The sequence below is a fragment of the Neofelis nebulosa genome, chromosome 3 (genome assembly GCF_028018385.1).
Source record: "Neofelis nebulosa isolate mNeoNeb1 chromosome 3, mNeoNeb1.pri, whole genome shotgun sequence".
NCBI classification, from domain to species: domain Eukaryota; kingdom Metazoa; phylum Chordata; class Mammalia; order Carnivora; family Felidae; genus Neofelis; species Neofelis nebulosa.
The window spans coordinates 24,658,774-24,685,650 of NC_080784.1; the positions used below are offsets into that span (position 1 = coordinate 24,658,774).

General features: G+C 34.9%; 1 protein-coding gene and 1 long non-coding RNA gene across 7 annotated transcripts in view; one reads left to right on the forward strand and one right to left on the reverse strand.

The window, feature by feature from the left end:
- LOC131506468 (uncharacterized) overlaps positions 1-18,357 on the reverse strand; it is a 74,492-nt gene extending 56,135 nt beyond the window's left edge. For 2 of the 4 annotated variants that reach the window (XR_009258958.1, XR_009258959.1), the window contains exons 1-3: positions 15,420-15,611; positions 7,385-7,559; positions 5,905-6,062 (exon numbers count right to left, since the gene is read on the reverse strand). This is a non-coding gene — a long non-coding RNA (uncharacterized LOC131506468). Of the gene's footprint in view, positions 1-4,901; positions 6,063-7,384; positions 7,560-15,419; positions 15,612-18,287 lie in introns of those variants that run through there. The other 2 variants (XR_009258957.1, XR_009258956.1) reach the window with 2 other exon arrangements.
- SGCZ (sarcoglycan zeta) overlaps positions 1-26,877 on the forward strand; it is a 762,749-nt gene that overhangs the window by 73,080 nt on the left and 662,792 nt on the right. The gene's annotated exons all lie outside the window — the stretch shown is intronic.

Consider the following 26,877-nt stretch of genomic DNA (forward strand, 5'->3'; position numbering starts at 1 on the left):
TTAACCCACTCCACACATACTTCTCTACTTCATGCATCTCTAGGTACTCAGGTTTTCTGTCTGCTTCATTATGTGGTTAAGTTGTTTGGTAACGCTTTAGATTGATTGTACCCGATATGAAAGCAGAGCCAGGATCTATTGTAAACCTTCCCTCATGATCTTTATTCTTCCTTCTGCTACACACACACACAGACACACACACACACACAGACACACTCACGTACACATTCAGACCTACTACCTAGCCGATGGTCATACACAGAGTAGGGACATAGGAAAATAATTGGATAAGTGAATAACTCTGTGTGATAAGTAGTAGGAAATTTTTTCTATTAATAAAAATGTGGGGAACCATAAATCTCCAATTGCTTGACATTACTACTTAGAAGGAAAAGCTGAAATACTGAATGATTTTTTTTTTTTCTGGATTCTACAGTCTCAACTCTTGATACTCAAAAATGTGGTCTGGGAACAGCTCAAGACACCACCAGGGAGCTTGTTAGAGAGTTCAAACTTTAGTCAACTCAGTCAGAATCTGCATTTTAACAAGATCTCCAGGTGATTCATATACAGAGTCATGTTTCAGGAGCAGTGTACCCTACTAAAGTTGTAACAAGCCGAGGTTCATTACCATTTTTGCACATCTGTGTGGGCATTTGTGTTCACAATTTAGTATATTACAATTGTCAATGTTGACATATTTGAATATTTTCCCTATAAGCATATTTTTTTCTTCATGTGGTGTTTGAGTCAAAGTCACTACAATGATAATTTTCTTAGACTATGAGAGTAAAACCTTCAAAAGCCCTTAGTGTAACCAGTACCTACATGTAAGGTAATTAAATGAGTGCTTAACAGATAATCAGTTGATTAGAGAACTAATTAATGAACAAAACAGTGAGGATAATACAAGATTAGGGAACCTTTTGAAAGGATAGTAATATTGTTCTGTTGGTTTATACATAGATTGCCTTTGTGCTAACGAGGATCATTGGCTCAATTAATGACATTTCAAGCTAGTGATTTTTTAGTACTTTGTGCAAAGGCGTACCCAGAGTGACCCAAGCAAATGGAGTCTCTGAGGACTTCTAAGACAAAGGGAAATAATCGTATAATATTCATTTTAATATAGGTACCTTTTTAAAGTTGTATTCAATGTCCATATGGATTGATTCAGTTAATTTAATACTTACTGAGTTCCTAGGATGTGTCAGACAGTTTTGTAGGGGTACCCATAAAGACAGTAAAATGTGGTTTCTTTGCCACTTGATTTGTCATCAAGTGGGCCAGGGAGGCCTAGACACTCTTAACTAAAGGAAGTATAAGCTAACTTGTAGATGGCAGTAGCACTTTGTGGGGTATCTTATGGTTCTCCAGAGGGGAGGAACAAAACAGTAAGATGTGTGTATATTTCTGTATATAAATATATTTTAAGAAGTTGGCTCAGGTAATTACTCAGGCTGGGGAATCAAAAATCTGTAGATTGACCTGACAGGCTGGAAGCCCAGAGAAAAGCCAGTGCTGGAGCTCAAGTTTGCTGGCTGTCAGGCTGTAGCTTTCACTGTTGCTCAGGGGAGGTCAATATTTTGTTTTGTTCAGGCCTTCAACTGATTAACCCACATTATGGAAGGCAACCTGTTTACATATTGTTCACTGATTTATGTTAATCTTATCCAAAGATACCCTCATAGACACATCCAGAATGTTTGAACACATATCTAGGCACCATGGTCCAGTCAAGTTGACGCAAAATATTAAGCATCACATGGGGGTAGAGATGAAGGTGTTCTGTCTTTGGACAAGATTAGAGATAGCTTTGTGAAGGTTGTAGTGTTCCAGGTGACCTTTTGACAATGAAAGGGTTAGCAAGAAGGACAGAGTAATTTTATGTTGAGAGATAGCACCTGATTAACAAAAGTACAGAGTCAAGGAATTATTTGTGGGATGTTAAGTTATGAGCTGACCAGAGCAGGAAGTTTGGAAAGAAATGCATTAGCAAATAGACCTAAAGCCACCTTTGCAGCCTAATTACAAGGGTCTGTGAAAGTAATGCTAAAGAAAGTGAACTACAGTGAGGTTTCTGGAAGGGGAATGATCCTGCCTGACTCAGAATGTCTGTCTGCCTTAGCGGTAGAGGTTGAAGTGCATGATAAAAGGGAGGCAGACAGACAAGTTAGGATACAATGTCTATATTTGAAGTAAATCGAAGTGCAGATCTGAACAAGAACAATAGCAAAGGAGGGATGGAAGAGAAAAAAGATATGTGAAGGAGAGAGCAGTAGACGGATCTTGGACTTTGATGGAATGTGGAACTATTTTGTTGAAGTATAAGAAAATTTTAGGCCAGGATCCTATATCCCTGACTGAAAACAAAAAATGATTGCCAATCATTTCTTCCTTACAATTTGTGCAACATATATTGAAGTTAAAACTAAATAAAAACAACTACCAAAAGACTATTTCAGTTGAGTAAAAATGTTGAGCTGCCTTTTTATGTTAACCTATAAAATATAATTCTTTCTGCAGACTAATTGGTGGAAATATTCCTACCACTGCTGCGAAGATTATAGGCTCACTAGGGCCATGCAGTTTTAACCTTGGCTCCAATCAGGCAGTCATCTAAGACAGCATGAAATCAGCCTTCAGTTGCCTGTTGTAATGCATATTGTCAGTTATTTAAAATTGAGGTTAAAACTCACCTTCCTCCATTCCCTTCCTGCCTTTTTCCTATATTTAGAGAAATTGAGGCATTCGAGGGTGTTTCTTGTTTAAGGGAATCTGCTGATGGAGACTTACCGCCATGCACCATGTCGATCAGACAGCTTTGTGTAGTGCGTGTAGCCATTTCCCCTTTGCTCAGGGGCTGAAGGGATGGATTGTAGTGTTGGCAATATAAAGGAAGATTAGAAGTAATTTGATTTTTATCATTTTGTCTACTCTGAGAAGTGCTTGTGTTTGTAGTGGAAGGACATGATCCTTTCTAAGAATAATGTGCACTCTGTCCCTCGAGTGAAAGGAAGGAGGCAGCCAGAGAGTTTGAAATGTTGATCATAGGTCTTAGCTTCTCCCATCGGGATATATGGTAGTATCATTAATCTTGATAGGAAACCCAAGAGCAGGAACAAAGGGATTTTATTGTTTTCCTTCATTTGTTTTTGTTCTCATACTGGGCATAGAGGGCAAATATGAGTCAGTATTAAATTTGAAAACTTGCAAGAGAAAATGTGCAAGTTAGGGTCCAGAAAAAAAATTAGGGCATGTTGATAAGTCCATCATGTTCTTTGAAATGTTAGGAATCATGTGTGTTATTATATTAATTTTAGTAAGAATGGGTGAAAACACACAAATATTTACATTTCATAAAACTTTTAGAAAATGTATAGTTAATCATATGAAATCAAACTGATATATCCAAGATATTAAAATATTCCCATTATGTGAATAATAATATGTTGATTAAGTTGAAACCACAATCATGAAGATTTCCCTAGGAAAAATAATGTTAATAAAAGGAAGGTGCTTGTTGTGATGAGCACTGGGCTATGTAAGTGATGAATCACTAAATTCTACTCCTGAAACTAATATTACACTATATGTTAACTAACTAGAATGTAAATAAAAAAGTGATACAAAATTAGTGTTCTAATACAAATTATTCATCATTAATGTATTTTTGCTTTAAAATAGTGAGAGTCTACATCTGTCTTAAGTACTGGAATATGAAGCTTGTGTTTTTCAGGCGACTGTCACTCTGAAAAGATGTCACTGCTTTGTATTTAGACAACTTAATGAAAATTTGAATAATATACTATTAATTATATTTTACAGCATATCATTTAAATCATATATACCAGTAACTAGACAATAGTCTATTATATTCTATAGAAGGAAATAAAAATTAGATTTAACTCAGATACTAGATTGAGTTAAACACATTCAATGTGACGTGAAAATTGAAACACAGAGATGGCGATTCTAGAAACTGAGTCGTTTTCCTTGGGTACTTAAATCTGTTCCCCTTCTGAAAACCCTTATGATTTCAATTTGCCATCAGAATAAAGCTCAAAGTCCTTATTATGCCATATCCTACATTCCATGATGGGATACTAACTTTATCTTGATCTCTTTATCTCGATCCCATGATGGGTTACTAACCTTAACTTGATCTCTTCCCCCTACTCGGCTTGTTGTTTCTGTTTTTGTCTGAAAAAGCCATGCTACTGAATGCATTTGTGTGTTCCTGTGAAAGCTGCTCCTCTTCTTGGAAAACTCACCTGTCAGTGTGACAGATCCTCTTTATCTGCAATACTTCATTCAATTATCAACTCATTTATTAAAAAAACATCTTTTTGCTGTGTTCCCTGATTTCCTGGGTACATCACTCACATGCTCACTTCCTTCTGCATTTAATAGTCACCTTTGCATTTTATTGATACCATTAGTTTATGAGTCTGTCTCAACCACAGAACAACACACTTTTTGGTGACTGATACCACGTCATATTCTTCATTCTAACAATACATCCTGGCATAGAATACAGGTTCAATGGAAGTTTCCCAAAATAGTAAATAAATAATGACCTCTGTGCTCTAGACGGACATCTCTGCTCATGCAAATAAATTGTGAGAGTATAAAAATACCATCCACATATTGAAAAAAACTTTATAATATTCAACTTTTACTATGTAAATTATACGTGTGTTTACCTCTTTTACTCCCCCTTCCCAACACACACAAATAGGCTAACCTCTGTGAGAAGTAAGAGAAAATAGTTAAATTAAAAAAAAAAATTCATTCAACACAAAAAGTACTTATTTAACACCTATTGTGTATTACTTTCTATAGTAGATAAACTGATGATAGAAGTTTGCATACTATAATTTTTCAAAAGGTTCTCACTTCCCAGTACAAATTTGCTAGAACTCTTAAATTTAGGTTGACATCATGTTTTAAGCCTACTTCAAAACAACTTTGTGTTATATGGACAATTATTACTCTCATTTTATTTTTAACAAATGAATAACAGAGGCACAGAGAGCTTAAAAATGCTTTTGAAGCTCATACTACAGTATTGGAACTTGAAGTCCAACCTAGTAAGTCTGGCTCCACACTCTATGTTCTTAACCACTATATATGCTTGCAGTAGTTGATGATTTTAAGGAGTTCATGGTTTGTAAGAAGTGGTGGATTTAGAGATGAGTAATACAAACAATGGCATAATATAAAAAAAGCACTCTGAAAGAAAACAAAGGAGTGCTTGGCCATGAAATTGTTTAGATCAGAGATCAGCAAACTACAGTCTACCGGCCAAATATGGCCTACAGTCTGTTTTTGTATTGCGTACTGTCTCAGAATGTGTTTTTACATTTTCCAAATGATTATTAGGAAAACAAAAAGAAAAATATTTTCTTGACATACAGAATTTTGTGAAATTTAAACTTTGGTGTTCACACATAATGTTTTATTGGAACATAGACATACTAATTAGCTTATTTGTTTCTGAAAGCTGCCTCCCTGGTACAACAGATTTGAATAGTTGTTGGAGATCGCATGGCCTATAAGGCCTAAAATATTTACTATCTGGCCCTTTACAGAAAAGTTGTATGAATCCTAGTCCAGAGAGAGCTTTTTCCACCAACTGCAGTTTGGGAGGAAGAGCATGCATGAATATAAAGCCATGGAGACGTGAAGGATCTTGGTGTGTTTAAGAAGACACAGATAGTTGAGTATGGCTAATGTCTATCTGCCAATTGAGTTGCAGTTTATGGAAAGAAATTCCATTTTTTTTTCAGCAGGAAGTAGAAACTATTGAACTGTTTTAATGGACCATTCCTCCTTTTTCTAAGCACTGATAAATAAATGTTGATTTTGCTTCAAACTTAATAACCCATGTTGGTTTCGTACCTTTTAAAAATGAGTTCTTTCTTTCTTCTCATCTTCCTGTCCAATAGGCCATGCTGCTTCTTACCATTATTGACAAGGTTTCCCGCATGAGGAATTGTTTATCTGCAACCCATTTTTCATAGGATAAGCCTCTTGTGAGTTCCTTAGATGAGATGTATCTTACAAAGAAATGTTCATTATTATTTTCATTGTTTTTTTATTCACATCATTGTCATTTTCATTACTGTTGTCATTCATCTTTCACCATCTGTTTTCCCCTTGCTCCCTAAGGTTTTTCTGCTACACTTCATTTCTTATTAGGAATTTGTCTTATTTGGTAGATGTATCTTCATTATTTTCTTACTACCTTCTTTCCACCTACCAGGTGACTGGTGTGTGTGTGTATACATGTGCATGTACATGTATGTAACAGAGAGGGTCCAACCATGTTAAAAAATTAACTGGTATCCACTTCTGTGCATAAAATAATGGTCAGGACTTAAGATCCATCATCCTGCCAATGAAGTTTCTAGATATTAATCTGATTTATGAGGAGTATTTGGGTTTCGTTTTATCTGTTAAGTGAATTCTGTCAGTGATCAACTCACTGACACCATGAACAATGGCCAGGACGGGACCACTGGAATCTCATTTGAAGTGAGAGTTCTGTGAATGATCAGCACAGTTCTCTTCCCTTCCCCTTCCTTCTCCCACCAAGTGTTCTGTGATGCCACATTACAGAAACAGTAAATCATACTCAGGAATTTCTTGATGTCAGGAGGATGAGTGTTTGGTGGGAAATGGTGACCATCAGCAGCTTGGTTTTGGATCCTGATGGGGAAGGAATGCTAGGTAATAAGGGGTCACAGCCAAGAAACTACACAATGTTAACTCTAAATTATGATTACCATTCTTGCACAAAAGTTCCTTAAATAATAAAAATACAATTTTAGATTTGGAGAAATCTTCTTAAACAGATAAGATATTATTTCTTTTCTATTTCCCATAATGCTTACGTCATTCCTGGTGTTCCGGTAAGCAACTGAAACGGAAGAACTGTTTCAGTTCATTATCACTATAGGACATTATATGGAAACTCAATCCATTAAGAGAAAAGAAAAGAAAAAAAAAAACCCACTGCATTTCATAAAGTCTCTAAATTATTTTGGCTGGCGCAGTCACTGGAAGAACACAGCCTCTTATTCATTCAGTGTTTTCCTTTACAGAACATTAAATCACATGTCAAATGGTTTTATAAAATTAGAAATGTCACACACATGGTACAAATCCTTAAAATGCACAGCTAGACATAGTTAAAAATCATATATATGCTCTCTGTTATTTTTTGTCATACAGATTTTAGTGCTTAATAAAGTATACTGTCTACTGGACTAAAATCTTATTTTATAGAATCATGTAAAAATGAGAACAGAAGTCTACTCTGCATGTAGTACGTAGAATTAGGATTCTACTATTTGGACTCTGTCACTATGTCGCTTACCTTTTTCCTGTTCACTGATTTCATTTATCAAAAACAGCCAGGGGTCTCTGTCATATATAGCTTTGTTCTGATAGTGAGGGCAAGTCTCAATATGAATTCAGTAGAGTCTCTGTTCTTGAAGACTTCATAGTGATTATTATCGTGATTTGTACAGAGTTAAGGACTGCAGAGGTGTCTGTAACATAAGCAGAGACCACTTGTTGACGTCCGTTTTCCTGTACTGTGACTGTAGTCCCATCATCCCACTGGACACAGTTAAAGGCTCACTCAGATTCAAGGGCAGGAGAGAGGTTTCAACATGTTGACAAGAGTAGCTTCAAAGTATTATGAAAGAAGATTAAAGGAAGTGTTTAGAAATAAAACACCATATGATAGAATTTATACAGTTCTGATCTTTTCTATTAAGCACAGGAGAGCTTCCAATTTAGCCTCTGCAAAAACTTAAATTCTCAAAATCTTCTATTGTGCTTCTCTACAAAACTTTTTATTATCTGAGATAAATGAAATTCTGTTAACAATGGATTAATTGTTATTTTCCTGATTAAACAACTGCTTATTGAGTTTGTATAAGCCAGGGATTTTGTTATATGTAGGACTAATATTTTGAAGATACAGTCCCAACCTCAAGTTTGTCATTCAGAAGACCTGAAACATGAATAAATAAATGTATTCTTTTGAATTGCAGTATTTCTCCAGAATTGCATATAACCCTCTTAAACTATACCACAAGTCGCATAATAATTTTTATTTTTCCTTATATAACGGGACTTCGTTAAAAATAAGAGTATTATACACAAGAGTTGACTGATAATTAATTGGCAAATATGATAGTGATGATGATGTACCTGATAATCTGTCTCCACCAGGATTAAGTGGCTCCTTTAAATGTTGGTCTTTTATTTTCAATGTGATTTTACTTTTTGCAGGCAAAATTATGGGCGGAATTTTAACCATTTTTGAGCAGAGGAATTTGGTGACTGATCTTTACCATGGCTTTCTTCTCATACTTTCTCTTGTCATTGATGTTAGCTGTTGTTATGCCATAAAAGGTACTTGTTTACTGAGGCTTTTAGATACTTATAATTTTATGTGTCCTGCTTAATAGTTTTATCTGGAACTGGGACTTTATTATTGCACAACATTTTTCCCTGTAGGATATGGAGGGGTAATATATTCATCATGTCTACTTATCTGCCTTACCATTCTGTGGGAATCATTGCCAGAAGACGGTATGCACTTGTCTATGAATGGATAAAAGGAGGAATTTATTTAGTTTCATAGCAATAAAATTAAGTTATATTTCAGGCCTCCAGTTATGAGTTTGTATAGGGCTTATCTCTATAGCATATGAGAAAATGTTTCATATATATAACAGATACTTACTCTTTCAAAATATTTTAAAATCACTTTGATGCAAAAAATATTATATTTATTTTATATTCCTATCATAAAAAGAAAGTTATTACATATATTTCAACCTTTTTTTATGACTCTGTGAGGTATAGAGAAATCAACTCTGGGTTTCTGAAATAAATTAGGGGTGTCATTTACTGGGGTTTTAGGGAAAGCTGAATCATCAGAACTTGTCAGAAAATGTGAGATTCAGGGCATCATACCAGAGGTGAACTCTTGGTACTTGGTATTTAACTCGCACGTTGCTACGCATTTTACATATTGTTTTCATTTCCATGTATTTTGAAAATAATTTAAATCTCTAAAAGAGTTAAAAGAATAGTACAAAGGCCACCTGTTGCCAGTTGCTGACATTTTGCCACATTTTCAATTTTTGAGCTATTTGAAAATAAAACTGCATACATCATGATTCTTTATTCCTAGATATTTTAATATATATTTCTTTAAAACAAGGTTATTCTCCTGTATACCAGCAACATGATTATCATCAGCCAGTATGTATTATTGTTTCAAGATTTTCTAGTTTTTAGTTCATCTTTACATTTTTTATGATTGTTCACAATTTTTCTTGCTTTGCTCCAGGAGCTGATCAAGGGACAAGCATATGCCATTTGTTGTGTGTCTCCAGTCTCCTTCAGTCTAGAGCACTGACACCCCACTTCCATCATCTTTGTCTTTCTTAAGACATTTTTGTTGAAAAAAAAAAATGAAAAAAAAAAAAAAAAAAAAAAGACATTTTTGTTGAGGTCCAGTCAGTTGCTTTGTAACATATCTCCTATTTGGATGAAGCTTATGATTTCTTCATGGATAGATTAACTTTGGATTCATTTTGGCAAGAATACTGCTTTGCTTCTGGTTGACACTTTTGTATCACATCAGGAGGCATTATGTCTGTTTATTCCATTATTTTTGGGAGACTGTGTTTGGTTAACATGTTAACCATTAGTTTTCTTTGTTTTAAGAATATGCATTTCCATCTGTAATTAAGTAATTTCTTGAGTGATCCTTTGAGGTTGTGTAGTAATCTTGTTTTCCAATACACTGTTGGTATTTCTTTTCTTTCTTTCTTTTTTTTTTTTTTTTTTTTTTTTTTGAGTTCAGTTATTACATCTTTGTTCAGTACCTGACATGTTTCTTTGAAGAAGTGCTCTTTTCCCTTCCAGATCTCAAGTTTGACCAGGAGTTGCCCTTCACTGTGGCCCCAGTGTACTTTTTGATATATTCCCATTAGTGTTTAGCATTTATTCACTTTCTGGCAAAACTGTTGTTCTTCTACTTTCCCTCTACAGACCTGGAATTAACCATTTTCCAAGGCATCTGATAGGAAATAGTGTTTAGAAAGTAGCATCTGGGCACTAGATACACTCATTGCTACTTGGGGGTCATTTCTTCATGGCTCTTTAGTGAATGACTCTAGGATGGATATGTTCAAAGGGGAAAAATAACTTGAAAGAACTCTCGAGCTGGACGTAAATGATTGTTCATCATGCTGATTACTGCAACTCAAACTCACCATCTCAGGGTTCTTCTTCATCTTTCCCATGGTGTGCGTGTGTGTCCCATAGTGAAACCCAGAGTTCCCATTTATCTGTATGCTTCCCCACTTATAATTCATAAAATAGTTGCAGTATAAAGACTTCTTTGCAGAGGCTGTATAGAACTAAGTTTATATAAACTAACAGGTAATTGTTTCCTTTTTGTGGTTTTAATTCTTAACCATTGCCGGTACATATTGAGTCACCACTGGGTTTTCTTTATACCTGCTGTGTGGTATTAGTACACCTGTAGGTGTACTCACCAATGTTGTGTGTGTGTGTGTATGTGTGTTTAATATATTTGGTGAACAAATATGAACTGGAGTTGGAATTTTTCTTAAGGATCTTTGGCCTGCCACACAGTGTTTCCTCTACAGATATCTAAAGAGCTAAGAACACCAAATGCTTACTATCTGGATGAAACAAAGAGTTTCTGAGATAAAAGAAGTACAGGCTGTAGAGCTGAAGTTTATGAAGAAGAAAGAGACAATAGATTAAATTATGCTTGTAACTGGACAGATGTGAGAAATCTGGGGGCTCTCTGGCTGGTTTTGGTAATCCTGGAAATGGTCTTTGTTGACACTTTTAGATTGCAAAGACAGCAGGTGTATTTTCGTTCAAAGTTTGGCTGCAGTGAACAGTATTGCACATGCAGTACAGCATCGGATGCTTCTAGAAGGCTGATATCCAAGGTTTTCGTAAGAACTTGACAGGCAGAGCAATCTCAGAGACTACTGTAACCATTATCTGACTATAGAGGGAAACCAAACCTGCAAATCACATTTTGAAGAACTTAGGAAATACCAGCAACTAACTTAAATAACTTTTTAAACTAATGACTGTGATTATTATTTTTAAATTATGATCTTATTTGATATATACTAAACTAAGTTAGATGTTATTAGTCCTACTTTACACATGAGGGTACTGATAATCAGAGAGGTTTGCAAATTTTGTAAGGTCGAGCAGCTAATAATGGCAAAGATGAAATTTAAATTTAAAATTATCTACCTCCAAACCCCATAACTTTAATTCATAGAGTTTGTTATTCATAAAAGATCAAAGTAAACTGAATAACCATTTATCCAGCGAATAAGCATAATGAATTTTAGAAGACAGAACACAGAATTCAGTAAATTGTAGGGTTAAGATATCCCTGCACATTTTTTTTTATGTTTTTGATTTGCCTTTGAATTTATTGATAATTAGTTAATGGAGCCTGATTTTAGTTGTATTAGATGAAGATAGATCTCAGAGATTTTGTGTAACATACCTTTTACAAACCATTCAGCACTGTGCTAATTACTTTGCATAAATTAAGTCATTTACCTCACAGCAGACCTGTAAGTTGGGAATAATCGTTTTCGTTTTACATGTGAGCAAACTGAGGCTCAGTGAAGTTAAATGACTTGGTAAGCAAATTGCTATCAAGTAGCAATACAGTCATCTGATCCTATACTCTTTACATCTCAGAGATTTTGTTATTGTCTGGTTAATGTTATTCGTATATTCTTCTATTCTTTTTAAAATGTGAAAGTGCATTTTATAATTAGGTAGTTAGTCCAAAGTACTTATTTTTGAAATGTACTCTTAGGTGTAATCTGAATCAAAATATTATTGTATCATTAAGTTTGAAAAATAAAAGAGGCAAAATATTTTATTTTCTTTCAGGACAGTTTAAATCAGAGATCGGTTTGTGATATATTACTATACCGACTTACAGTACTGTATCGACAAATATTCTAAATGTTTCTACTTTGTTCCTAGCACTGCTCTAGCTGGGCATAGAGGAAGGAGGAGAGGAGATAAAACACCTTCCCTCATGGAGCGTACTCTCTAGTGTGTTGAATAACACTTACTTACAAACAAGATACTTGGAGATTCAATAGATAGGATTTAGACCTTAGATGGGTAGGGAGTGGAGCTTTTTAGGTTTTGTGGTATTGATCCAAAGGAAAAAAAAATACACAGAAAACTCTGAAGAAGACTGTATTTTAAATTATTTACCCTAATTAGGAAAAATACTATTTTTGTAAGGATCTAACCCCCCTTCAAATACATTGACAAGCTCTGACAATGTTTCCTGTGACTATATTTGAGGTGCCATGATGAGTGCATGCCAAAAATTGTGAAAAGTCTGAGATTTTTACCTTCTCGCAAGCTAAAGTGTTAGCCTGCCCTAGTTTCATACATGTTGGCAGAAGATCAAGCCTCCTGGGTCAGAGGCAAGGTGCTTTATTACTCATACAGCAAGAAGTATGACCTTCATGTAACCGTCATGTTCACATCTGTTCCTTGAGTGTCCCAAGTCCACAGGAGAAATAGGGGAGGGGGTCCTGGAGGGCTCTGCATACACCATGGATTTGCATCACAGTTGAGGAGTCACAAGCTTGGGGTCTTTTATAGGAGATTGCAGTCTTTTATGAAAGATTTCCCGCAGAGAGAAATTATTATTATACTAGACAGCCAAAAATCCTGCCTGGAGGGTGACACTATCTCTGTCTTCCAAGGCTGTTAGCCATACCTATGTCCTTGAGTACTTAATACTGAACAGAGGACATCAGTGTATTTGTTCTCAAAATGAGCAGAAATGTGAGACATCCATAGAGAATTACTTTCAGTTTCCTTCACTCTATACTACTGTTTTCCATGGCTTGATAATGAACTATCACTAAAAACTGGTTACTTGTGTATATTGCATATAGGGAAGAATGACATATTTGGATCATATCTACGATGGGACGGGTCATAAAATATCTAACTTACATATGAGGAAAATGAGGTTCATGGAGAATATATTTATGACTCAGTATTCCATAGTCAATCAATTTCAGTGTCAGGATTTAATACCAGATGTTTTCAGTAATCAAAAGAATCCAACATTCGGTATGTAAATATATCTGCAATTTCTAGCATAAATAGATAGAACTCCTCCATGCTGAAAACGACTTTCAGAATTTCATGTTAGTATGACATCCACATCAATTTGGCATTCACCCATATTATCAGCTTTCACCTGAGAAACACTTTCCATTATGTAGTTCAGTCTACTGAAAAATGTGCTGGCACGAATCTCCTCTCACAGGTTAGAGAAGTTGGTGCAGTTCTGGCTCAATGCAGCTGGAAAGGTGGTTTCTTCAGGGCAACCTGCTGATGGATATTCTAGCCCTAGAATACACATTTAGATGTGTCTAGATTAGAAACATCTACAATGCATTCATGAATTACAGTTTATAGGAAGATCAAAGCAGGACATAACAGCATTCTATGGGGTTTTAAAAGAGCTGTTTTTTTTTTTCTTCTCCAAGATAATAAAGTTTGTTTCTAGAGTTTAGTAAATAGTTAGGTGTCTTTAGTCAGCAGGTCAGCATTATTTTCAATATCCCTATGATTTATCAGCTGGGGGCATTTTAATATAGAAGTCCCTTACATACATACTTTACAAAAATTTGCTTGATTTTTGTGTATGTGATGAATTCTTAAATCCCTCTTTTCTAGCTGACCAAAATTCATATAATTATATATTGGAATTAATGAAGACCATGAAAGCACTGTGACAGAATAATTATCTTTAATTATACTAATTACATAAATGGGTAAAAATTGATGATTAGGGCATTACTTTGTGAAAATAATAGCTTCATATTAATGATTGGATCTTCTTGTGACTTATCTTAACCATCCTCCCTACCTTTTCTGACCTACATTTGACATATAAAAGTTTAAGAAAAATTTTGAACTCAGATTCATTCCTTCATATATACCCTGAATTTCTATGCTTTTTTGAATTAACTAAGATGATTTGTGTTGCCAGATTTAGCAAATAAAAATACATTGCCTTCAGTTAAATTTGAGTTCCAAATGCACAGCGAATATGGCCTTTTTAGAGTAAATCCAAATATTGCAACATTGGAGATGAATTCCGTAAGGCAGTACGCTCAGTAACTGTTAGTTGCATGTGTTTTTAAGAGAGTATATACTCAGCCTTTTATCCAGTATTCCCACAAAATATAGGAAAAATTGCAAGGATTTTATTGAAATGTGAATTAGTCCCAGAAGTAAATTTTTAATGTTTCAGTTTAAGCTGTAAAAGTTGTCACCTGCACTTTACAAAGGTCACATGATGGCTACGTGCCACTCTTTGGTTGTAAAATACAGACGTAAATTATTTTGTGAAGTGATGTTTGTATTCTAGCATATTTCCCATTAAGGCAGGCAAATGAATTGAAGGATACGTGTTTTCCCCAAACTAGTTTTTAAAAAAGGACAGATAGTTTCGTGATTTTTATTAACAACAATTTAAATTCCCACAAGTCTTCATCAGACCCCAGTTCTTTTCTATCATATTGTTAACTGACAATGTCCATGAATTACTTATCAAATAATTGTAATGTTTTCCTCCTGTATTTACTTACTGGGATTCACGAATATGCAGGGATTGCCTTATTCCTCTTGTGCTTTGGTTAATTGGTTGAACGTCAAAAGGCAACAAGTAGTGTCATTATTTTGGGATCTAAAAATAATTCATTTGCATAATGGGGTTTGAAATCCAGAAACACAAAACTCTGCAATGCTCCCCATTGAGAGCAGTTGTGCTTGTGATGGAGAGAGAGAAGTTAACTTAGATGCTCTATGCAATTAGAATATAAGACTCTTGCTAACTTTATAACACCACTCCAGCACTAATGATTTTCTTAGAAAAATGTTTATAATTTCAAGTTCTTAAATAAACAGAAGATTTGTCTCAGAGTCAAGTCTTAAAGAATGCTTTGCTCTTTTGATCCGGGGACCTGGGCCACTTTGTGGAGGGCTAACCTTTCCTAAAATAGCCCTGAAGCAGTTGTGTGAAGGCCCCTTTGCAGATGCTCCCTAATGTGAGTTTAAATACTGTGGTGTCCTTTATCAAGGAGAACTCACACGCTTCCAAAGCTGTCACAGCTGGCTAACTCTGGTCCGATTCATAAGGGATTAATTGGCCATGGGTGCTCGTGAGCTGAAATACTGTCATAGCGGCTGTAGATCTGTCACTTTGATACACAAGGTAATCAAGTCCAGTAATAGACTCTCCATGAATGTTAATAGCTTACCTTAGCAAGAAATCATTAGAGGCTGTTTACTTGATGTCACATGGAAGAACATAGTCTGGACTTTTAGTTCAAGATCATTTGATATTTTGTGGGATAAACTTCTTTTCCAAAACTGTACTAAATACCAAATACGTTGTGGTTGTTTTGAGACTAAACTACAGAGGAAAAGAACCTGAGCTTGAGAAAACAACCTCATCTGAAAAATAAAAGTAAAATACATTTTTTTTCTAAATTTCTTTTTAATGATTTTCTGGTAATGGTTCAAACAATCAGAAAATCGAGTGAAAGGAAAAGTTTACTTTTCCCTTGTTTCCTTCTCCCCTGCCCCCTTTAGGGATAACTTGGTTTCTCTGGTATGAAATCTTTCCAGATCATTTACCCTTCATTTAAAAATAGAGTTGGGGCGCCTGGGTGGCGCAGTCGGTTAAGCGTCCGACTTCAGCCAGGTCACGATCTCGCGGTCCGTGAGTTCGAGCCCCGCGTCAGGCTCTGGGCTGACGGCTCGGAGCCTGGAGCCTGTTTCCGATTCTGTGTCTCCCTCTCTCTCTGCCCCTCCCCCGTTCATGCTCTGTCTCTCTCTGTCCCAAAAATAAAAATAAAAAATGTTAAAAAAAAAAATAAAATAAAAAAAAAATAAATAAATAAAAATAGAGTTTTATATACTCACACACGTAAATAGATTTATGTACATTTATTTGAATGGGATTATAGTTTACTTTTCTTCAAAAGCATTTTGGTTGTCTGTATGTATAAATAAATTGCATTGTAATAGTTGAACAATATTCTGTAAATTAAAGGTGAGCTTTAATTTGTTTAAATATTAATTGCATTTCAGTTACAGAAATTTTCTAAGAAAATAAAGAAATGAGAAATAGATTATTTATTTTCAAGGTTATTTTATTTGAAATATATTTTGACTCTGCACCTATCACATATTTGAATGTGTAACCCAGAGCCTAACACTTGCAGCCTTGCACAATATTTAAGGCACTGAATTTTTAATAGGAAATTTCATACTTTGGTGTCCTAGATTTTTCAGGAGTGATTAAACTTCTCATTGGATACCACTTGAGAATATTGGTCTGTGGCTCTGTCCTTAGGGGTAATTGTCTATGTTAGGAAATTATTGGAGGAGAGGGGAAAATGATGAAGTTATAGATTGATCAGACAAAAAGGTGACTTTGTTGAAATAAGAATTTTAGCATTAACAGTTGAATTGAGGAGAATCTGCAATCCCAAAGTGCAGGGAGAAGTTTGAAGACTGCTAAAGATTTCCTGAGATTAAGCACCCTGGGTATTGATGTTAAGCACCATCCAGGAAGAATTCATTATAAGACTTTGACATGTATCCTACACACAAATTTTTTAAGCCAGATGAATTGACTATGTTTCTGGGCAGGTAGCATATTTGAATATGTGCATAGGGAGAGAAACACTTTATCATTGTAATTTATCGGTTATGTAAGTAAAAATGTAGCTACAATACACCATCATACAGGAAGATATTGTAAAAGTTATTAGATTTAAGTTTTTTAACAATCTTCAAATGGAGCATACAATTAGCTCTTGAAATTCTGTTGTCATTGTATTTAGACTCTAATTAGTAGCCAATCTTTGTAGTTTTCTCTTACCGAGAAAATCGTCTCGGTATTCAATATGTTTAAAATCAATTCAATTCAGAGTACCCGTACTATAATAGAATGAAGAAATTAAAACAGTATGTAAAAATATGGTGTGAAAACACCAAAAAGGGCATTGGAAATGGGCATAATATATTATATATATAGATTATATATGTGTATCTGTCCTAGAGTTACTAGGAGAATTGACACATTTAAATCATTTTCAGAATATTTAAGCTATATAACACCTTTAAAGCAATTAGTATAGAGAGTTTAAATTGTAGTTGCTTACCAAATTGTGGATTTCATCTTATAGTTACCACTCAGTTGATAGATCATAAAAATATGGGTACATATTTTCGTAAAATAATAATAAAATCAAACCTATTACCACTTGTTACAAAATTGAAGGTTTATTTAAAAATGACATTTATTTTTAGGTTCTGATTACATTTTAATGGACAATTCTTTGTGATGTGGCTGGTGAGTAGTATTGTTGCAGAATTGAAAGAGGTCTTCATTCCCTGTGTTGTATTACCCTGTACTCAAAACTGTGGTTCATCTGGCCAGTTCTGCCATCTTTTTATGTAACAGGCAACAACCGGTTTAAGATTTATAATGCAAGAGTACTGACTGCTCTGAGGTTTTTATTCTATGAACCCTAAAGTGTAAGTGGAGAGGAAGAAGGGATGTCAGTCAGTCCTGGTTCCATCCATACGCCTGTCTCAGGAAGCCATGCAGCCCAGACGGTAGCCCAGAAAGATGGTGGCACTTGTCTAGAAAGAGCTACAGGTGAAAAGCCAGATGGTACAATGAATTGGGTGGTGAAATAGGCACAGGAGGAGAGAAAGACTTAGATGTGCTTGGGACAAGTGAATGTGTCCAGAAGTAATTCTCATAATATCTCAATAAAATAAAGTGAATATTCGGCAATTTTGACAGATTTTTAATAGTGACTTTTTGTTGGAGTTTAAACTTATCAGTGTGATACTTTTTATTCTTGGCTTTTCACAACTTGTGAGATTTCTTGAAATAGTGTTAACATCAGAACAATTCCATCTGTATCTCCTGAATGTTTGACAAAATGTATTTGCTATACCTTTACCCGTTTAAGTCAATAGTTTAGTTCTTTTTTTTAGTAGAAAGCATATTTTTTTCCATTATTATTAATGATCACCTAGTATTATGTAGACAAGAGAAATGTGCACTGAGAGTAAAGAAAATGAATTCGACATAAGACTTTTACCTTGAGAAGCTTTTATCCTAGCACAGGAGATAGAAATGTAAGCATACAGTTATGACAGTTTGAAAAATACTGGAATACAGGCATAGGTAGAATACTGTGCAAAGAGAAAGGAGTAAGCAATGCACAGAGAGGCTCTAAAAGTGTGTTCTTCCACTGAAATAACTTCTAATAGAGTCCCAGTCCCACATGCCTGTCACAACATAGTCCATCCTTCATGTCTCTCTTAATGGTCGCTGGCCTTCACTGATAACGTTACTGAAATCTGACTATGAGAAACTCCCTCATGAGTAGTCAGGTGAAAGCTTAGCTGTTTTTGGTAAAATATCTTAGATTTTATGTGATAATATTCTTTCAACTATGCATATTTCTTGAGCCTGGTCTTAATGTACTATAGAGGAGTTATCCTGAACCTGCCCTAAATGTATTTTTCATTTCCTTATTTCTCTCTTCTCCATACTCTATGCATTGTAGAGTACCTGTTTAACATGTCTCGATGACAGGGGCTGCATCTATATTTTATTTGTAAATCATTCATCCCAATTATGAGCAATGAGGGCACCAGACAGAGCTTTATTAGGGGTGAATTTTACCAATACAGATCGTGGACCAGATACAGAAATTTATGTGAGTCTCATTCCATACCAGATTATCTTTTTATATACGTTTTTCTGACTGGTCATGTAAGTTATTCATAAATAAAGGCTTATCAAGAGCCTTGCTTACAGGAACTGAGGGCTTAAAAATTGTTACAAGCTTATGAAACGAAGACAATCATAGGCAATTATAAAATACTGTTTCTTTGCACTTTCTGCTTGTGGAGACAAGTAAGCCTTCCCTAGTGTTTTATGAAAAAAGCAGCTGACACTTAAAAAAAAAGCCAATCAGTAATAGAGCTACTTAATTGTTCATTTGGGTTTATGTCTCTCCAAGTCAGTTTGTTTGCTAACATTTCAATAACAACAAATAGGAAGTGTAGTTTAATGTGAAAATCAATACTCAGTAGAGATCAACAAAACCATAGCCACAAATGGTGAACTAGGATTGTTGTTGTTGTTGTTGTTTTAAATCCATTTGAACAACAGTTTGAATTCTTTTTTACCGAATCCATCCCAAGAAAGATCAAAAAGAATGAGTCAATAGTTAGTACAAGTGTGATGAGACAAAAAAATTTATAGGAAATAAATTCACAAATTTTTTGAGTAAACAAAGCATTGAAACATTAAAACTCATTGTGAAATCCAGCATAATATTAAGGTTTATAAATGCATATTTTTTTAATGCAACCTTATTCTGCAACTGTAAAAATGTAGCTCAAAAAGTATTGTTCAGTGATTCTTTCTACAGATATTTACTGGACACTTATAATGTGCCAGGTATTATTCCAGACTCCTGGAATAGATCTGTAAATGATACAATGACATTTCGCCTCATGGAGTTTAGATTGAATGGAATGAGAAATGACTAGAAACTAAGCAAAAGATATACAGCAGATAATAGATAATATATATGCACATATATGCACAATTAGCATTTTAGAATATAGTGTCTGTTGTGGAAAAAAAGAAAAATGTAAAGTAGATTAAAGGGATCAGGAATGACGGTGGTATGAAGGGAAACATTGCTGTTCTAAGTGGGATAATCCTGGAGGCTCACTGACACCTACTGTTTCACATATTAGATATACATGATGGTTATTTCAAAGTAATATATTTTTCAGCATAATTCAATTTAGTCAATGGCCTCAACTACCCCTTTTTCTTTCTGAAGTCCCCAAGATATAACTAAGGACAAAATGCCAATTAGCTAGAACGTGGGCTCCAAAATTCAGTACCAAATCTATTGACATGGGCTGATCTCAAGAAATACTTTACTTATGGGAGCACCTGGGTGTCTCAGTTGGTTAAGCGTCCAACTTTGGCTCAGGTCATGGTCTCATGGTTCATGAGTTCGAGCCCCACATCGGGCTCTCTGCTGTCAGTGCAGAGCCTGGACCCTTCTTCGAATCCTTTGTCTCCCTCTTTCTGCCCCTCCCTCACTCTCTCTCAAAAATAAAAATTAAAAATTAATAAAAAATACTTATGCTAGGCCATCCTGAATGAAAACAGATAAGGTATGCCTCATCTATTTTTAGTTTGAAGACTAAACTAGAATCTTAGACCTGTCCCTTTGTTTGCAAGGGCAGTCCAGTTCTTAGACCTGCCTTCTGGTGCCTGAACGGCACAAATATTGGGACAACTGATAGCCCCATTATAGCTGGTAAAAGTTGTTCACTTTGGGCCTGTCCATCCAGAACAATAGGTACAGATTTATGTGTCACATAAGGGCATATAAGAGAAAAAGAGAGGATTCAGAGAATGAGTCCTCTTTACTTTGTCACCTTGGTTCATGAGAAGAAGGAAATCACAGAAATGGTGCACCCGTTCCAGGACTCCATTAACTAGTGATGTAACTCATTGATACTCTATAATATCCCAGACCAGGCAGTGAAAGAAGGGTGCAGAGAATCATATCTAGGAATCTGAGTTACATTAAAAGTGGATGGTAAGGAGGGAAGGCCTTGAGACTTGAGAAGTGAGGAGATGTCAACAGTGTATGTAGTGTATGCATAAAGGAAACATTTCTTGAATGCTATTGCAACATGTCTCATAATATAGAATAAGTCTCCTTATTTTTTGTTAGTCTGTTAATAAAAACTGAAGGTAAGACACATTCCTATAAAAATATGTGCATCCTAATGTAAATGTATTATTTGACATAGAAGTTTGGACATGTGGGGCAGGAATGATGATTGTGGATCCCTTGAATCACGTTAGTTAGTAATGGAGAAACTCATAAGCTTAGAATTTTAAGAAAAGATGACCTAGCAAAGAAGGGCATGAGAGGAAGCAGTCCAAGTACAAGGTGAATGATGTAATCCATTACCAGATAAATACACATTAAAGTAGTCCACAAATTTGTCTCCAAGATTGATTGGAGCTTGTATGGAAAGGTTTCCATAAAATGGAACTGAGAGTTTCCATAAAATGAGGACAGGCCAATTGCTGACAGGTGCAACTATTATAAGAAATAACAATACCTGCCTTACAGTTTCAGATTTCTCTCTTACATAGGTCACCCCAGCCTATCATTTTCCTTAAGTGTAAAATACACTTCAGTTATTCTATGTTTTTTATTATTTGGCATTAAATATATTTACACTAGACTTAAACCATCATTGCCCTAGTGAAATTTAACTTATTTGAGGCTCAGCTAAACTACCATCTGTTAATAATATTAATTTTCTCATCTCATCTCCTCTGGTCCCCTCCCCTCCCTGGCCTGCCCCTCCTTTCCTCTGCTTTCTTTCTAAAGTCCTGTACAATTTCTGTAATTCATTTTGCCTTCTGGCACAATTTCTCAACTTTTATTTTACTAATTAATTCATTCCACAGGTATTTATTGAGTGTCTCCTCTATACCAAGCAATATGTCACTTGCTGGCAATATAGTGATGTTCTATAGAGTCCCTGCTGTCATAGAGCTTAAAGTCTAATGGGACTAGACAATACATCGATTATTGCAATAAATTCAGATGATGATGATTTAAAGGAAAATAATGAGTAATGGGATGGAGTGAATTCAACTCAAATTGGCCTAAGCAAAAATAAAAGGTTATTTTTCAAATGTGTAAATTTAAAAAAATCAGAAGCACAAGAGATTTGACTCATATTACCAATTGCATTTAGAACTTACTAGTTTAGTTGGTGGAATTACCACTCAATAAATGCATTTTAATGACCAGCACAGTATAGGAAACTTTTCCGTGCAAATAGACCAGAAACTCAGCTGAAACTAGTTTTAAATATAAATTCGACCTAATGGAGCAAGTAACTGAAAAGTCCAGAGGAAATGTATTTTGGTTTTATGTTGTCATTCAAAATCGTGGTTCTGTCCTTTCATCTTGACCTCCTTTGTATTTGAATTTGTCCTCACTTTGGCTCCTCTCATTGTAGCAAAGTGTTGACGGATAGTTCCATTGTGTCCTAAAATCCCCTAAGATCTTACCCACCTCAGAACGAGTATGAGTATGTCATGTCAGGCAATCCCACACGCTGAATGCCTTAGATACTTCAGACCTCAAACTGTATGGCTATTAAATGGGAAGGGGGAGGGAGGAAATAGGGAACAACTAATTGTTAACCACATTGTCTATCTCTGTAATTAGGGAAACAGTGTTCTAGGTAAATAGAATATGTCCTAACATGTTATATGCAAATGTTGTGTAGGATCTTTATATTTATTGGATTAGAATGCTTATTATTATCTTTATGATATTATCACCATTATGTTCAATACATATTAAATAGTTGTCTCTACTTTTTTACCAGAATATAGTGGCCACACAAGAAAAATACTCTAGATCCCATTAGTAATAGACTCATAAATACATATATTTTTTATAATGATTCCTACACTGATTTCATTTCATTCTTTTAAGTGCATCGTAGCTACTTTAGAAAGTCAGACTCTTAACTTTTCTTCTGTAAAATATGTCATTTGTTAATCTACTAAATTGCCTAGAGAGAAAACCATATCCCTCTCTATCACTGATCTGTTCCAACTTTATGTTCATGATTTAAAACAAGATATAAAGAGATATTAAGCACAGGGCTGCATGGGTGGCTCAGTTGGTTAAGCCTCCAAAAATTGGCTCAGGTCATGATCTCACAGTTCACGAGTTCGAGCCCTGCCTGCATCGCTCTCCACACTAACAGTGCAGAGCCTGCTTGGGATTCTTTCTCTCCCTCTCCGTCTCTCTGTCTGCTGCACCCCCCACTTGTACCCTCTTCCTCCCTACCTCCCTTCCCCCCCCATCTCAAAATAAATAAACTTTAAAAAAAGATATTAATAGCAATAAGTTGAAAATATACTTAAAGATGGGCTTACAGTAAGAAAGATGTCTTAAAAACCTGTGAGTTTTCTTTTACATCTAGTTTAAAAAGAGTTGTACAATTAACAGCATATTTCATATTTAGCAAAGAAATTTAACATTTAGTTCTCAACAGTGCTTCAATAGAAATACCTGTTATTAACTGTGTCAGCCTGATTGTTTTCTGACTGCAGTTTTCAATTAGACACAATCTCATCTATTCATACAAAGGGGAGGGAAAGAGAAAAGGAGAATTCATTTACCAAATCAGGAAGTTGAATAGGCACTTACTGTAATACACATTTCGCAAAATTGTTTTGCTTTGTATAGAATTGATTTCTCAAGATTTAAGTAAATGTAGCTAACTTGATTAAAGGTGTGTGCCTGGAGACATCTTTCTTGGTGCCTTAAGTATTCTAGTTTATAATCAGAGGAGTTTTTACTCATGTTGCATCATAGCACCACTGAATTGCCTGTCTTCTTTCATGCTTAATGTGTTTTAAAGGCTTTAAAGAAACACGCATAAGATTCTTGGAAGTTACATGTGTGGAAGTATTCTACGACGATAAGAAAATGAATATCCGAGATCTTCTATGATAACAAGAGTGAGAAATAAAGACTGTTGTCTCACTAGTTACTTTGAAAACTCTTACTTTTCTTACTTATTGGGGCAACAATGAAAGGAATGCTGTCCCTTGGAATGATCCAGCAAAATAAAACTTACTCATTGCTTCTACCCAAGAGATTCTAAATGTTATTTCCTTGTACTCTCTGTATATTAAAGAAAATATTTCTGTGGACTTTTTTTTTTTAGCTTATTTATTTTGAGAGAGCACATGAGCAGAGGAGGCGCAGAGAGAGAGAGAATTCCAAGCAGGCTCCACACTGTCAAGCGGGGCTTGAATTCACAAACTGTGAGATGATGACCTGAGCTGAATTCAAGAGTTGGAGGGTTAACTGACTGAGCCACCCAGGTGCCCCTCTGTGGAATTTATATGCAAAAACTTTTAAGTGATATCATAATATTATAAATGACTATTTCACCTGGGCCTAGAAGCAGCATTGCTGGGGGTTTGAGTCTGAGGACAGTAAACAGGAAAGTAATCTTTTAAATTTATTTTATTTAATCATTTAATCTTATTTACTTCATTATTTTACCTCTGCTTACTCCTCTTTCTCCCAGATGTAAAATATCCTTCCTCATTCATACTTCAAAAGACATTATACACATCAATTTATTTTATTCAGTTAGTAAATTTACTCAATTTAATTTACTCAGATCAGTAATTTTGACTACTCAGATTAAGAAGCAATCTTAAAGTTCCCTGTTTTTATATGCATATTCTACTGATTTGTCACTTTTCACTCCTTTCTAACATACAGTTTGAATGATGAATTTAATACTATTTATCCTATTTAAATTTCACCAATCTATCGATTTAATAATGCAGTGTGTATCTTTGGGTTTTTGTACCTGATGATCTGCCTTCGGTTCACTATACTTATGTTAGGTTCCAACTATAAAAATGTGTATCATTAATATTTAAAGAATTCTTTATACCCCTGGAGACAGAATCACGGAATTTAGGCAAGAAACTAAAAATCTTAATTTATCCATTCTACATCTTGGCTCTGACTTTAAAAAATATACTTGCTTTGTTTGAGTTATTCTTTTTGTGTATTTGTTTGCTATGGTAACAGGTCCTCTAAATGTGGGTGAGTTATTTACCCAGTAAGTTATTTGAACATGGACAAATTGCTTTTAAAATTTGTCTTATAATAGACCATCATCATGTAAAAAAAAAACCAAAAAACAAAAAACAAAACAAAACATTGGTGCTGTGGTACCACAGACCTGAATCCCATATGAAACATTTCTACTATGATAGTTCCGATAGGAGTCCTAAATTTGTTAGGTTACATGGTGTACTTTGACCAAAAGCACCCCCCATCCATGTATATCATCGGTGGAATGCACATCCTAGGATCCAGTGGTAATGAACTTGGGAATATCTGCATTTATACTTTGAAAAGTGACTTATCTTGCTGTTAAACCATACACTGGAAGTTACAGTGGCACAAGTAACATTAGAGTATTATGGTTTTATTTAAATTCACATCCGAATAAAACATTTATTTTCTTTACTTGGTGAAACTTTCCACTCTCAATGAGACCTAAATTAGGGTGAGGAATGTTTGGAGCAGTGGAAGATTTTTGTCATACTAAACGTTAGCTGCCAAGGAAACTGGGCAGAAAACATTGTGACTATTGTAACCTGACTGCAGCATGGCTTATTTTGGTTTTAACATCTTCAGTTAGGTGATAAAGTAAATGACATAATAGTAAGAAATCAGGCAAGCTTAGCTTGCTAATTTTGTAATTATAAATATAATCTAGGTTTTATAGAGTGTAAGCTTATTGGCAAATAGAGTATAATTTGATATTATAAATATAAGATTAATTCATGTAGTGAGGTAAAATATTATATATTGAATGGAAATTAGATGACAGTAAGTCAACCTAATTCTTGTGTATTAAATTCTGCTAGATTTTTTCACTTTTATATATGAAATGTGATAGGTATATATGATTAATTTGCTAGAACTCAAGGATAATTATTTCGCTAACCCCCAGCTTCTATGAAATCATTGGAGAAAAAAAACACTACTTACTTCATGTGTAAACTGCTATGAAGATTGCATAAAATAAAGTATTTCAGGATCATAACAGTACTGTATGCATCATAAATGCTCCATAGCTAATAGAATAAATAATATATATTATAACCTATTTTATTTCTGGGGTTAAACATGCACCATTTTAAAGCATAGTCATTTAATTTTGTTTAGATATCTTATTCGTAAGTGATTCCTTCCCTGAAATAAGTATCCCTTGCCCACTTTTAGCTTTTGCCAAAAATCTGTTTTAAAAAATTTAAATGTATTCATTTATTTTGAGAGAGAGAGAAAGAGTAAGAGTGCAAATGGCAGAGGGGCAGAGACAAAGAGAGGGAGAGACGACAATCCCAAAGAGGCTCTGCACTGACAGTGGCATGCTAGAACGCATGAACCCCTAGGTCATGGTGTGAGCTGAGGTCAGACGCTTAACTGACTGAGCCCTCCCCGCCCCCAGATGCCCTGCTAAAAATCTCTTTCAGGAGTCTCTTTTATATATTTCCTTACTGAGGAACATGAATAAATCATTCTAATGAATTTCTTGGGGGGTGTATTGGAAAAGCTGAGTCATAATCTAAAGAGTCCTTATAGTATCACAAGGAATAAGCCTGGGACACATGTGAAGTGAAATTGTTGCTCTGACATTTATAGCTTTTTGTCATAACCTGAAGCATGGGAGACAGGGTAAAACTCCTCATCTGTTTGCTTGCCAATCCAAACCAGCATATTGCCTTACTGGATAAAGAATTTTGAGATTATATAATATTTAAGGTGGGCATGACTTCAGTCAAATCTGGGTTTGAATTTGCCTCTGGCTCTTCCTTTTAAAATTCAAATTCCTCAACTATAAGATGATGATAATTACTGTTTCAAAAGTTACTGTGAGAAATAAATGAAATAATATATGGAAGGACATAAGCACATTGATATATTAGAAGAGCTTTATATATATGATTCACTGTTCGTAAAGCTTGGATGTATGAGAAACACTTGGGAAATACATTTA